This window comes from Numenius arquata, chromosome 4 (assembly GCF_964106895.1).
Source record: "Numenius arquata chromosome 4, bNumArq3.hap1.1, whole genome shotgun sequence".
Taxonomy (NCBI): Eukaryota; Metazoa; Chordata; class Aves; order Charadriiformes; family Scolopacidae; genus Numenius; species Numenius arquata.
The window spans coordinates 4,315,602-4,328,434 of NC_133579.1; the positions used below are offsets into that span (position 1 = coordinate 4,315,602).

The 12,833-nt window shown below is 45.3% G+C and overlaps 1 protein-coding gene across 1 annotated transcript in view; it reads left to right on the forward strand.

The window, feature by feature from the left end:
- Window positions 1-12,833, forward strand: part of NCOA2 (nuclear receptor coactivator 2) — a 220,711-nt gene that overhangs the window by 72,710 nt on the left and 135,168 nt on the right. Inside the window, exon 3 of the mRNA XM_074146655.1 lies at window positions 2,722-2,932. The gene's annotated coding sequence lies outside the window, so the exon portion shown is untranslated. The remainder of the gene's footprint in view (window positions 1-2,721; window positions 2,933-12,833) is intronic.

Here is a 12,833-nt window from a genome sequence, read left to right on the forward strand (position 1 = left end):
TTAATCCGTGCTATAATTTGCATCCATCCAAGAGCGTGTGACACTGCTTTTCTCTTTTCTTGGTCCGCTCTTCTGGACCATGTTTGTACAGAAGTGTTTGCAAGAGCCATTGAGAAATGGTTGTCTTCGTTGCTATTAAGAGCTCAGTAAAAAAATCTGTAAATTGGATTTTGCTCTAAAAGAATGTGTTGTCTGTTATGAGAGGTTTTCCTCTTTCTGTATATTACTTGACAGTGTGCTGCGTTTGTTTTTCATGCTGAGATAAAGAGTTGCTAAATAGAGAAAAGGAAAGAAAAAGTTTCCCGGAGTTTCATGCAAGAAGGTTATTTCCCCTCCAGGCAGGGGCAGATGATCACGAGCAATAATACGGTACAAAGTTATCCTTCCTCTTTGTAACCGATACACGGCTGCTTCTAATTGAGTGCAAATGTGAAGTAAAATGGGTTTGCTTAAATTATCTCCGTTAGCTGTGTGTGACCTTCATCGGGAATGAAGCTAACCCATTTTCCTTCAGGTTTTGGTGGCCTAGAAGTATTTTGTAAGCAGCCATAGCTTTTCAGGCAAGCGTTGGTACCTCTGGGATGAAAATGGTGGTATCTGAAGAAGCCCTGGCTGGACTGCGGGCTGGTGTCTGCCCATGCTGTTGGAACGGCGCTTGTAAGCGTGCGACAAAACTGGGGGTGAAGATAAAGGCATTGTCCACCCACAGCCCCTGCCCTACAGTTTGACTGCTGGTCTCAGGTGTTAATATTTGCACAGTTCTGGTTTCAGGGAGCTGAAGGACTTTGGCTCTTAGGGGCAAAAAGGGGAGCGCCAGGGGTTGCAGTAAGGAAGGCTGCCTGGTGCCTTCCCAGTATAGAATCATAGAATGGTTTGGGTTGGAAGGGACCTTAAAGATCATCCAGTTCCAACCCCCCTGCCCTGGGCAGGGACACCTCCCACCAGACCAGGTTGCTCCAAGCCCCATCCAGCCTGGCCTTGAACCCCTCCAGGGATGGGGCAGCCACAGCTTCTCTGGGCAACCTGGGCCAGGGTCTCACCACCCTCACAGCAAAGAATTTCTTCCTAACATCTAACCTAAATCTCCCCTCTTTCTGTTTAAAACCATTCCCCCTCGTCCTATGGCTCCCCTCCCTGATCAAGAGTCCCTCCCCATCTCTGCTGGAGCCCCTTTAGGGACTGGAAGGGGCTCTAAGGTCTCCCCGGAGCCTTCTCCAGGCTGAACAACCCCAACTCTCTCAGCCTGTCCTCACAGCAGAGGTGCTCCAACCCTCTGATCATCTTCCTGGTCCTCCTCTGGACCTGCTCCAACACGTCCATGTTCTTCTTACGTTGGTGGATGCAGAGCTGGATGCAGTGCTCCAGGTGGGGTCTCCCCAGAGCGGAGCAGAGGGGCAGAATCCCCCCCTCGCCCTGCTGGCCACGCTGCTTTTGATGCAGCCCAGGATGTGGTTGTCTTTCTGGGCTGCCAGCGTGCATTGCCAGCTCATGTTGAGCTTCTCATCCACCAACACCCCCAAGTCCTTCTCCTCAGGGCTGCTCTCCAGCCATTCTCTCTCCGCCCAACCTGTGTAGGATGCTGGTTGGAGTGTTTTATAACTTTGTAAAACATTAGGCTTTGGGGTTAGGCAGTTGCTTCCAGCATTTTTTTTTTATTATTTCTGCCAAAATTATTTAGCTATCTGTAAGAACGCGTGAAAAAAATCATTTCTTTTAAAAAAAAAAACTTTTTTTGGAAATACTCCATGTCCCTCCCTTCAAAGCAGAGCCTAGGAGTTAGATGGCAGCGCGGGAAGTGCTGGTGATAGACTCTGGGGAAGAAAAGCGGCTTATGAGTCACGGCTTTGCCTTCGTCAGCACTGTGAAAATCTCAAATCTAACCAAACTGTAACCTTTTAAAGAAATCAGAGTTCTCGCATGCCGTCTTGAGAACTCTACGGCCTGGATGGGGAGGGTGAGACTGAGGTGGGGGATGAAAACAATGCCTTGTACCCCCAGCACCTGAGAGCCAGAAGTGGACACTCATGGGTCTGGTGTGGTCCTGGCCCCAAAATGCCATAGACTGTGACCAGGGGAGATAGACCCAAGATGAGAGGGAGAGTTAATACGATGGTGTGTTGGGGAACAAAGGAGGGGGCGTCAAGAGGATAGCGTGGCACTGCCAGCCAAGCCTGGAAGTGACCGAGCCAGGGGAGATGGAAAGCCTTGGGGAATAAGGGTGAGGAGAGACTTGGCCAAGGGACCTGGAGGTAGGAAAGAAGAAGCACTAGGGCTTGAATCAGCATGGGCCAGAGGATATGGCTTGAGGAAAACGGGCAGAGGAGTTTGTTCTAGAAGGTCCTTTTCTATAAAGATCTTCGAATATAAATAAGCATCCTTTGATTTTAATAGAAGCTCTTTGAGGATATGTTTTTAACCATTGCCTACGGTTAATCCTCATGCAGAGAACTGGTTTGCGATTCCAACCGGCTTCGACCCCACTGCTGTTTTTCGTAGGTGTCAATGTGACCCCCCTCATACAAGGTCTGTTTTCTCAATTTCTTTTTTGCTAGAATTGACAAATGCAAATATTTTTTGCAGTGTGGCAGTGTCCAAGTCAAGAAATGTCCAAACTGAGCTTGTCTTTGCAAAACTCTTTTCATTTGACCTCTCGTGAGGAGGCCTTACAATTTAATGGTGTTTAACTGTGCGCTGACATGCGGGTGTTTTTTTTTTCCACAGGACCCCTGCTTCATTCCGTGCACAGGATGGACCTGCTCCGGGAATGAATCTGGTTGCTGTGGTGGAGAAGGCTGTTCTCTGTAGTGCCCCTGCCTCACTTCCAGCAGAAATCGGGACGTGCGAGGGAGGCAGAGGCCGTTCTGATGCTCTGCGCAGCTGGGGAACGGGATTTTCTTCCTGGCTGTGCCGCAGACTTCCTAGGTGATGCTCGGTAAGTTGTTCCGATCCTGGCTTTTCTCGTGTCTTTGTTAACTGTCTGTGTCTTGCTGACTTGAGATCTTTGGATCTGATCTGGAAAAGTGCTGAGCGCTGGTAAGTGCGAGCGAGGCAGTGGGGGCTGAGGTTTGAAAGTGCTATATAAAGTACAACGTAACGCGAAGTGCTGTGAAAAAATGAGGTCTGAGTTATGCCAAGCTGGAGACAAAGTTGTCTTCAGAACTGGAGAATCATTTTGACCTTAAAGCTTTAGTTAGGAAGTTAGGAATAACGCAGTTATTCTAAGTTAGGAGTAAAAGAGTAACAGTAGGACTAACCATTATGTTGATGAAGCACTCAGCTGCGCCATTGAATTCACAAAGAAATTACTTGTTCCGTCGTCCAGAAAAAAAATTGGAGTACCGTGCGGTAAATAAGGTATTGGACCATAGGCCAAATACCAGGAGTAAAACAGATTACTGTTTGATTAGTGGCAATTCTGCACGCTGAACGAGGCAGAGGTGCTGTGGAAGTGGTGTGACATAACTGCGGTGTGTACCGTGCTCCAAAAGAAAACAAAAGGCAAAATTTAAGTCTCTCTAAAACTTAATTTCTGACATTTCCTCCTGTCAGGGCTTGCCTCTGCAGGCGGGTTTTAGCGTAGAAGTTTGTATCACGTGATATGAGTTGGGGGGCAAGAAGCACAGCATTTTTAGTGGGGTCAACTCGGATAATATATGGACATAAAACCAAAAGGACACATAAATTCATCATTCATCTCAGGCACACGCCTCCTGTGCCTGGTTATTGTATCAGGTACAAAGTAGACAGTGTTTGTAATGCCCACTATCAGAACGGCTGGAGGTCAGAATTTCATCTGCATTTCTTCAGGCTCGGGATTTGTATTTTCCCAGTGGGACGTCCGTCGCTAGCTACAATGCAGTTGTAATCAGTAGATAACAGAGCATTTTTTTGGGCCAAGGCATTGGTTAAGCTAAATATTGTTTTAACTTAGCTAACCTGAATGCAAAATATCTACCATGAGATGGGATTTTATGAATTAACCAAGAGCGTGTCTTCGGTGCCTGGAAACGTAGTGAGCGTGTTTGCCAGATAAGCTGTTACTCTCCATTGCAGGAGAGAGAGACAGTAAAAGCTGTGAAGCTTTGCTAATGGCTAAATATTATATTAAATACACAGAGTAAGAATGCACGTTCCCCTTCCAGTCTGCTCGGAGGGGGATCTACTACATATGGCTCCGTGAAAGGCTGCAGTATTACTTTAGGCACCCAGCAACATTTTTAAGTGCTGCTTTCTAAGAAAACCCAAGGTATTTTTGACTACTGCTGTGCAGTGCAAATTGTTCTTTAAATCTTTAAACATATAAATAAAAAAAGGAGGGGTGGGGGGAGGAGGAACAACAACAATCTGTATTTTATGAGCAGAAGTTAAAAATGAAATTATTTGCTTTACCTAGAGCATCGAAAATGATGTTGCAATTAGAGTGATGCAACACAGCGCCCGTTACGAAAGGGTGGCACAATTGGCAGAGCCCGCTGGAGGAAAAGCACTGGGACTGGGACGGGAAGGGGGGCTGTGGGCCCAGAGCTGCGCAGGAGAGAAGATTATCGGCTAATGGGGAGAGAGCAACGCCAAGAAAAATAAAAACTCTGCCGTTCCTGCCTATCCCATAAAGCAGGGCGAGGAGGAGGGCGACTTGTTTTATCAATGTGCCGACTCTATTTCAGTGGCACGTCTAATCCAGTGCGTGGAAAAATGTTTTCTGTGAGGTGAAAGAAAGAAAAAATGGAAATGAAGGCTAATTTTGAGCTAATATAGTTTGAAAGCTGCTAATAATAGCGGAATTTTATTCGGCGTGCTCTATTTCTACAATAGAAAAGTAAAATTCCTTTGGGTTAACTGAAACATCTGTTGAACAAATTGGTTCGGTTTCATGAGTCTGTTACTAATTCTGAGAAGTAGATGGTGTTTTATAAAAGCGGTAGAGGCGGGGGGTTAGTGCCCATATTCTTTCATTTTTTACTATTATTAAAGTAGGTCATTTTGAAGTGTTATGTTTTCATGAATACAGCAATACTGTGGTTAATATTTCTAGTATTTCAAGCCTTACCTTTGCTTCAGTGAGTTTTCTTCACTGTTTTTAATCAACATTACTAATATTCTTTCAAGTCATGGGTTTCCAGCTTTTTATCAAGTTCTCAGTAATGAAATAATAGAGCAATTTTTTAAAAAAAGCTCTTTTGGTACATTTCTGTTTGTATTTCCTTGTTTCTGCAGGTTTTTCTACTCTGTTTTACTTACAAAGTTTGAATGATGACAGAATTTTAGTTGCTGTTTTCTCATTTGGATTAATTATTCTTAGTAACTTCACAGTTGTGGGAAGAATAGGTGACAAATCAGTTTATGACTTCACATGGTACAAGCAAAGAATGTCATAGGAGTCAACGAGCTGATGTCATATGAATTAATAAAAGAAGAAAAAGGGAGAAATTAAAACCAGTTTCTAAGATTCTGTTCCCGTGCATTAGGAATGCTCTGATTTAATCTCCTACACGTACACGTATGTTAAAGTAGTTTAGGTTTCTCTGGTATCTCCTATCAATGTAATCACTGAAAGTAAGCGTAATGTTAGTGCAGATCAAGTTCTCTGTGCTTTACTGTTAAACATACAAAGTCAGTGCAAGACCATCTTGTGTGCTACATGGAACCAGTTGTAATACTGGTTTAAAGGGAGAGGCTGAATACACATTTAAAGGGAGAGGCTGAACTTTTATTATAGACAGTGAATATATGTTTTCTTTGTAGCGCACTTACTACGTGGAAAATACAAGACCAGCCCTAAGCACGTACAGTCGATGTGATTTTCAGCTTTGTGGTCAGGGTGACTGCTCAGAGCCGCTCAGTGTGTAGGTAACGAAGGATGTGAACGGAAGTTGATAATACTTTCTAATGTTACTTTAACAGATAATTTCCTTCACTTTTTATCATGGCTATTTTTGAAGCTTTAATATGTATTTTTTATGTGGTAATTCCGTTGTCTTCTTTAAAGTAGAGGATAATGCAAACATAAATAGGAGGGACAGCAGTGTGGGATGTCATTGCTTTTGAGGGATTGCTGGGCTGAGGAGGAATGGAGATGTTGCAGTCGAGTTTTGTGAAGGTCCACGTGAGCGTTGGCAGTGCAAGGAGCTTCCCCGCTGTTGATAAGATGTTCCAAACAACCCTAGTGTCAGTTTTGTCCTTGGAACAGCTCGCTGAAGTTTCAGATGACGTGCATGAAATGAAGGGGAAGTTTTGTGGCTGAAGTCCTGTGCCAAGTCTTTTTGAAGTTGTACACAGCAGCTGTGCTGTAGCTAAAGAAAGGCTTTCTTTGCCTCCGTCGTAACATCTGCATGATCTTTTAACAGCAGAATCGTTCCACTATGATGTATCGTTTAGCTAATCCGGGTTGCCTTCATTAATTCTTCCCCTCCCCCTTATTAGAAACTCTCACATTCCTTTTGGGGCTAAGTTTGCAAAGATCTGGACTTGAGTGCTTCTATGTGGAAACAGTAGGCTTCAGTCAAAAAAAAAAAAAAGTCAAAGAAGAGTTGAGATTTGGAGTCTGTAGCTCAGTGAGGTAATTGGGCAGCTTTAGACTGCACCCCATGAATTGGATTTTTTTGTGTCCTCCCTTGTTTGGAGGACAGGGGCTGAACATAGGGCCAGTTTTTGCAGAGATGTCACAAATGCCACCTGGAGCACTGTCTCCAGCTCTGGAATCCTCAGCACAGGAAGGACATGTTGGAACAGGGCCAGAGGAGGCCATGACAATGCTCAGAGGGCTGGAGCCCCTCTGCTGTGAGGACAGGCTGAGAGAGTTGGGGAGGGTTCAGCCTGGAGAAGAGAAGGCTCCAGGGAGACCTTAGAGCCCCTTCCAGTCCCTAAAGGGGCTCCAGGAGAGATGGGGAGGGACTCTTGATCAGGGAGGGGAGCCATAGGGCGAGGGGGAAGGGTTTTAAACAGAAAGAGGGGAGATTGAGATGAGATCTGAGGAAGAAATTCTTTGCTGTGAGGGTGGTGAGACCCTGGAACAGGTTGCCCAGAGAAGCTGTGGCTGCCCCATCCCTGGAGGGGTTCAAGGCCAGGCTGGATGGGGCTTTGAGCAACCTGGTCTGGTGGGAGGTGTCCCTGCCCATGGCAGGGGGGTTGGAACTTGATGATCTTGAAGGTCTCAACCCAAACCATTCTGTGATGTCATAAATAATCATAGAATTGCCTAGGTTGGAAGGGACCTTTCATATGATCTAGTCCAACCCTTAAAATGCAGCATTGTTGCTGCTAACCTTAGTTTTATGGCTTCCAGAAGCGTGGCTTGCACCCTCCCTGCCGAGGCTTACCCCATCTCCCTCCTGCCGGTGTCCCTGTCACCGCGACTCCAGGGTAAGGTGGCTCAGGGAGCCAAACCAGCTGTCAGCTAGCCACAGTTTTAGAATCATAGAATGGTTAGAGTTGGAAGGGACCTTAAAGATCATCAAGTTCCAACCCGCCTGCCCTGGTTGGGTCACTTGGCTTGCTCTTCAGCTCTTTGAACTCACTAACTCCAGAGTTGGACAAATACCTGTGCTGAAGATGACCTGGAAGAGGGGACGGCAGGACCAAGCCTCTTCTAGTTGCAAATTAGCTCATCTGCCACTTCGAAACCGTGCCTTGAGTTGAGGCAGGAAGACGGCAACGGAGGGAAGTGCTTTTAAAGAAGTGCATGAGTTACACCATACACCCTGTTTACTCTGCAAGTTAAGCGAGGAGAAATGAATAAATCAGCTGTAATTGAATTTGAAATTTTAGCTTCAGTGTTTCTTTTAGTTGGAGATTTTTGCATAAAGGACTTTTAAATCGAATCTTTAGTTAATCTTCTTCCAGTTCGAGATTTCAGAGGTCCGTAATTGTTTGCTTCTCTGTTCGCAGTGCAAGGCTGGCAAGTTTTCATAGTTACAGGGTTGGATCTAGTGGTCAAAAATAAGAGGTTGTGGTCTTGGAAAGCAAAACAAAGGCTGACGCTTCTCTGTGTTGAGGATTTTGGTGATCTTCACTCTAAATATCTTGGATTTGTAGGGGGCACTTGACTCTCAAGCACGGTGTCAGGAAACAGATCAGGAGGGATACCTTGTAAAATTAAATGTGGGTGGGGTTTCGTTGTAAATCCGAGTTACCACATTTGATCATCAGGAATTACTGGATGTGCATTTGCTTTTCAGTTGAACAATACGATCAGTCTATAGATGCCTTCCTGCTGTAATCTCTTCGGAAAACGACTGTCAGTGGAAAAGCAGAGCACTGATTTATGTAATCGTACTCATTGCAGGAGTTTGGTTTGTGAGATCCAATTAACATAAATAAGCAAAGTAAGAGAAAAGGCACAGGAAACATCCTGCTGCTTATTAGAGTTTTTAAATGGTGTTTTAAAAATTATCGTCCAGTTAAATAATGATTTTCTTTGATTTATGCCAGGAGGACTGTGTTACTCCCCATACTTAGTGTCTATAAAATTGAACATACACTTGCCGCAGTGAAGAATTGATAATGATTAAAATAATGAAGCAGCTATTACAAAATACTTGAAATACTGTGTATTGAGTGGAAAACAGAGAGATCTGCCGGCGTGTGTGTAATTTGGAGGGCAGCTTGCCCCCCCTGCTCCCAACCGAGAGCGCCTGTCACCACCTCACCAGGGACAGAGCACCCCCCAGGTGACAGCTGGGGCTTTCACACTCACACGTGGAGAACATAGAATCATAGAATTGTCCTGGTTGGAAGGGACCTTTCAGATCATCGAGTCCAACCATCAACCTAACACTGACAAAAAACATGACTAAACCATGTCTCTAAGCACTATGTCTGCCCGGCTTTTAAATACTTCCAGGGATGGTGACTCCACCACTTCCCTGGGCAGCCCATTCCAAGGCTTAAGAACCCTTTCCCTGTAAAAATTGTTTCTAATATCCGATCTGAACCTCCCCTGGTGCAACTTGAGGCCGTTTCCTCCTGTCCCATTGCCTGTTCCTTGGGAGAAGAGACCGACCCCCCCTGGCTACACCCTCCTTTCAGGGAGTTGTAGAGAGCGAGAAGGTCTCCCCTCAGCCTCCTTTTCTCCAGGCTGAACACCCCCAGCTCCCTCAGCCGCTCCTCACAAGACTTGTTCTCCAGACCCCTCACCAGCTCCGTTGCCCTTCTCTGGACACGCTCCAGCCCCTCAATGTCTTTTTTGTGGCGAGGGGCCCCAAACTGGACACGTATTCCCTAACGCCTAGGTCCTAGAAATAGAGCTGTTTGAGAGCAGTAGTCCAATTATATGTGTTTTATCTAGACATTTAAAAACAGCTAGTAAAGGAAGATCTTCAGGCCAGGCTCCAAAGCTGAGCACATAGAGTAGGTTCTGGTTCCCCATGAGGTGAGGGCCAGCAGCCCAGGACTTGCTTCAAAAACAGGAAGTGCCCACATTTATATAAAATTGCATAGTTTCAGCTGTCATAAATGCGGTTTCAATGCAGTTGCAGGAGTAAAGCCCAAAGTAGTTATAACCAGCTTACTTCCTCTTCCAGTCAAAGTGCAAATAGCCATATAATTAACAATCTGTGGCTCATTTTCTCGAGCTGGGCGAAGTGCTCTATTTCGCCCCTTCAGTCGCCGTCTAAATAGAGGGAACTTGACTTGCTTAAGATATATTTTAAAACACAAAACTTCTCGGTCATAACCGGGCCTGTAGATTCACGAGCCGGGATCTTGGGTTGCCCCTCGAGCTTGGCAGCAGGAGCGAGACCTGCGAGCGTGGCTGGCGCCGGGCCAGGCTCCTTGGAGAAGAGCGAGCCCGGCCAAGTTGGCTCCTTGCCACGGTAAACTGCATGGGGCAGCAAAACCTGCTGCCGAGCTGGTAGACAGCTTCTCTCTTTAGGGACTTCCCTCCTTACATTCCATTACAAATTGGCTTTATTCAAAGTCTTTTATCATTAATTTTTTGAGGACTGATTGCTCAGCTTTTTTGGACAGCTTTTTTTTTTTTTTTTTTTTTTTTTTTTTTCCTGAGTTAATTCACCCATCCTGCCTTTGACTCCGCTCGTGCACTTAGTGTGGCATAAAAGCCCGAGTACAAAAGGACAAGAGAGTTCCTCTTCTCCTCCTCGGGTTGGTTCGGATATGTTTTAGGCTGCTTTGGCCTCTGAGGAGAGCCCTAACTTTTCATCCAGAAGGGGCCTGTCATCACTTCTCTGTCTCTGCTGGTACCAGGTGCTTGAGCAGCAAATCCCTACTGAATATTCCCTATGGACTCTGCTTGCTGGGAATCATAGAATCGTAGAATGGAAGAGCTGGTGAAGAGCATTTCCAGGGAAAGGGAGCTCTCCCTGAAGAGTTTCTCCAGGGAAGCTCTGCTTGGTTACTGAAGCCGCAGCACTGGCTGCATACGGGAATCGACAGTGGACCTTTTTTTCTTGCAATAGATTCTTGGAGAAAGGCTTTTCTTCATGGGAAGAGTAGCACTGCATTTTGCAAAGGCCTGTAAGAAACCTTCAGGCAGAGCTCAACAAACACCACTCTGTCCTAAACATAATATGGAACTTTGCCCTTCCCTTTCCCAGCTTTCCTCTTCAACTGTCAGATAAATAGTGGAGAATACTTACTCAAGACCTTAAGTAGTATATCATACATTTGTAGTGACCATCTTTTGACTTTATGCAAGGAAGTTAATAGTCCTTAAAAGGACTCTTGAATCCTGTGCTACCAGAGGTTTTCCCTTCTTCAGGAAAAACTGGCTAACTTGTTTTGTTGTCACTGGCAAACCAGAAGAGCTATAGCGATGACCGGGACCTCGATTCATCTTTCTGAATGGAGTTTTAAAAGCAACAGCAGTCCTAACAGCCTCCATGTAAATACTGAGATACATCCGACAGCGAGGGGAACAGGAATCAGAACAGTTCTGCCTTGAGCTCCCTCGTGTTTTTAGCTGTAATGTAGCTGAGGAGACCAGGGAAGACCAATGAAACTCCTTTGTGTCCTGTGAAAAACCATAGTTGTTAGATGTATGGAGGTGTTTCTTTCATTCTAAATAAAATTTGGAAGCTTTTAGGACACAGCAAGGTTTATAACATTTTTAATTATAAAAAGGATTCTTTCCTGTTCTTGTCTTGCAATGTTTTAAAAGAACATACAGCTGCCACTCTGAAGAGGATCATAGAATCATAGAATGGTTAGAGTTGGAAGGGACCTTAAAGAGCATCCAGTTCCAACCCCCCTGCCACGGGCAGGGACACCTCCCACCAGACCAGGTTGCTCAAAGCCCCATCCAGCCTGGCCTTGAACACCTCCAGGGATGGGGCAGCCACAGCTTCTCTGGGCAGCCTGTTCCAGGGTCTCACCACCCTCACAACAAAGAATTTCTTCCTGAGATCCCATCTAAATCTCCCCTCTTTCAGTTTAAAACCGTTCCCCCTCATCCTATGGCTCCCCTCCCTGATCAAGAGTCCCTCCCCATCTCTCTTGGAGCCCTTTAGGGACTGGAAGGGGCTCTGAGGTCTCCCCGGAACCTTCTCTTCTCCAGGCTGAACAACCCCAACTCTCTCAGCCTGTCCTCAGCTTCTGCTTACTCTGTGTCTGTGTGTGTAGGTAATTATTATAACATCAATATAACATTACCTTCAGTCATTCAGAAGAGCCTTATCTTAGGTGCTTGCCAGAGTTACTCATGTGTTTCTTTGCTTAGCGTGACATGGCCGTATTTTCCTTCATGGCTTAGTTCCTGGCCCAAGCGCAGGCGATGAAATGTGCTCACATTGCGCTGTGTTTTATCACTGAGTTAAGGGATTGGATGGGGTTGTGTTGTAAAAGAGGACAGTGGGGCCAGTCAGTTCCACGCAATGAATAGATTGCTCTTATTCGTAGAGGAGTATGGTCCAAACCTCGGTCTGTGGGCCAAGACCAGCCGACAGGAAATTTCCATCTGCTCTGCTTTTTACCAAAGGAGGCGGAGAGCAGCTTTGCAGCAGCAGATGCTGCCCTGCAACCGGACGGTGTTGGAGCCTTGCCCCAATCCAGTTTAGAGGGAGTGGAAAAAAGGTGGAGTGGAAGGGGACATGTAGAAGAACCTCCCTTCTCTGGTGGCCTGGTCTGATTTCCAGGATGACATCTTGATGATGTTTCCAGGATAGCTTCTTGTGGCATGTGCAGGCTGGTCAGGCTGGTGGTTGCCCTGAGGACTGGGAAGTGAGGTCTGTGAGAATCAGCTGGTGGGAGGATCTGCATCCAAACGAAACAGAATTGCAAACCCCTTGTCATAAGCGACCTCTTCTAACAGACAACCACATCCTTGAAACCACTTCATTAAAAGTGCCCTTATCAATTAGAAGCTACCGTGCCATATAAAATGCAGTTTATTTGCATGTGTAGTAATTCAGGTTCCAACTTCTAATTGCCATTTGAGAAGCCAAATGCTGATTTTTGAGTGCCTTTTGATAATACAGTTCTATATCGCCTTTTAGGAGAATTTTGAAATTAATTTGAGACTATTTCATTGCTTTAAAATGTTGATTTCTGGTTTCCTTTTTTTTTTTTTTTTTTTTTTTTTTTTTGTTTAGAAGAAATACAACATTACCAGTAGCTTTTTCTCTAAAGATCAGGCATTGACAGAGACTGATCAGTTTATGGAAGCAGTATGTGACTTGAAGGGTAGCACTTTAAAGAGTTGTGCGTCATGAAAGAGCATTTAACAGCGTGGGTTCAGTTCTTGTGTATTTTTATTCTGGTGGGCTCCTACCTGACAATATTCTCATTTAGAAGATTTCTGTATGTTTATACTTTAAGGGTCCAGTTCTTACCTTTAATAATTAGAAGGTGGTCTCAGAGCTTCGACCAGCTTTTGGTTGTTG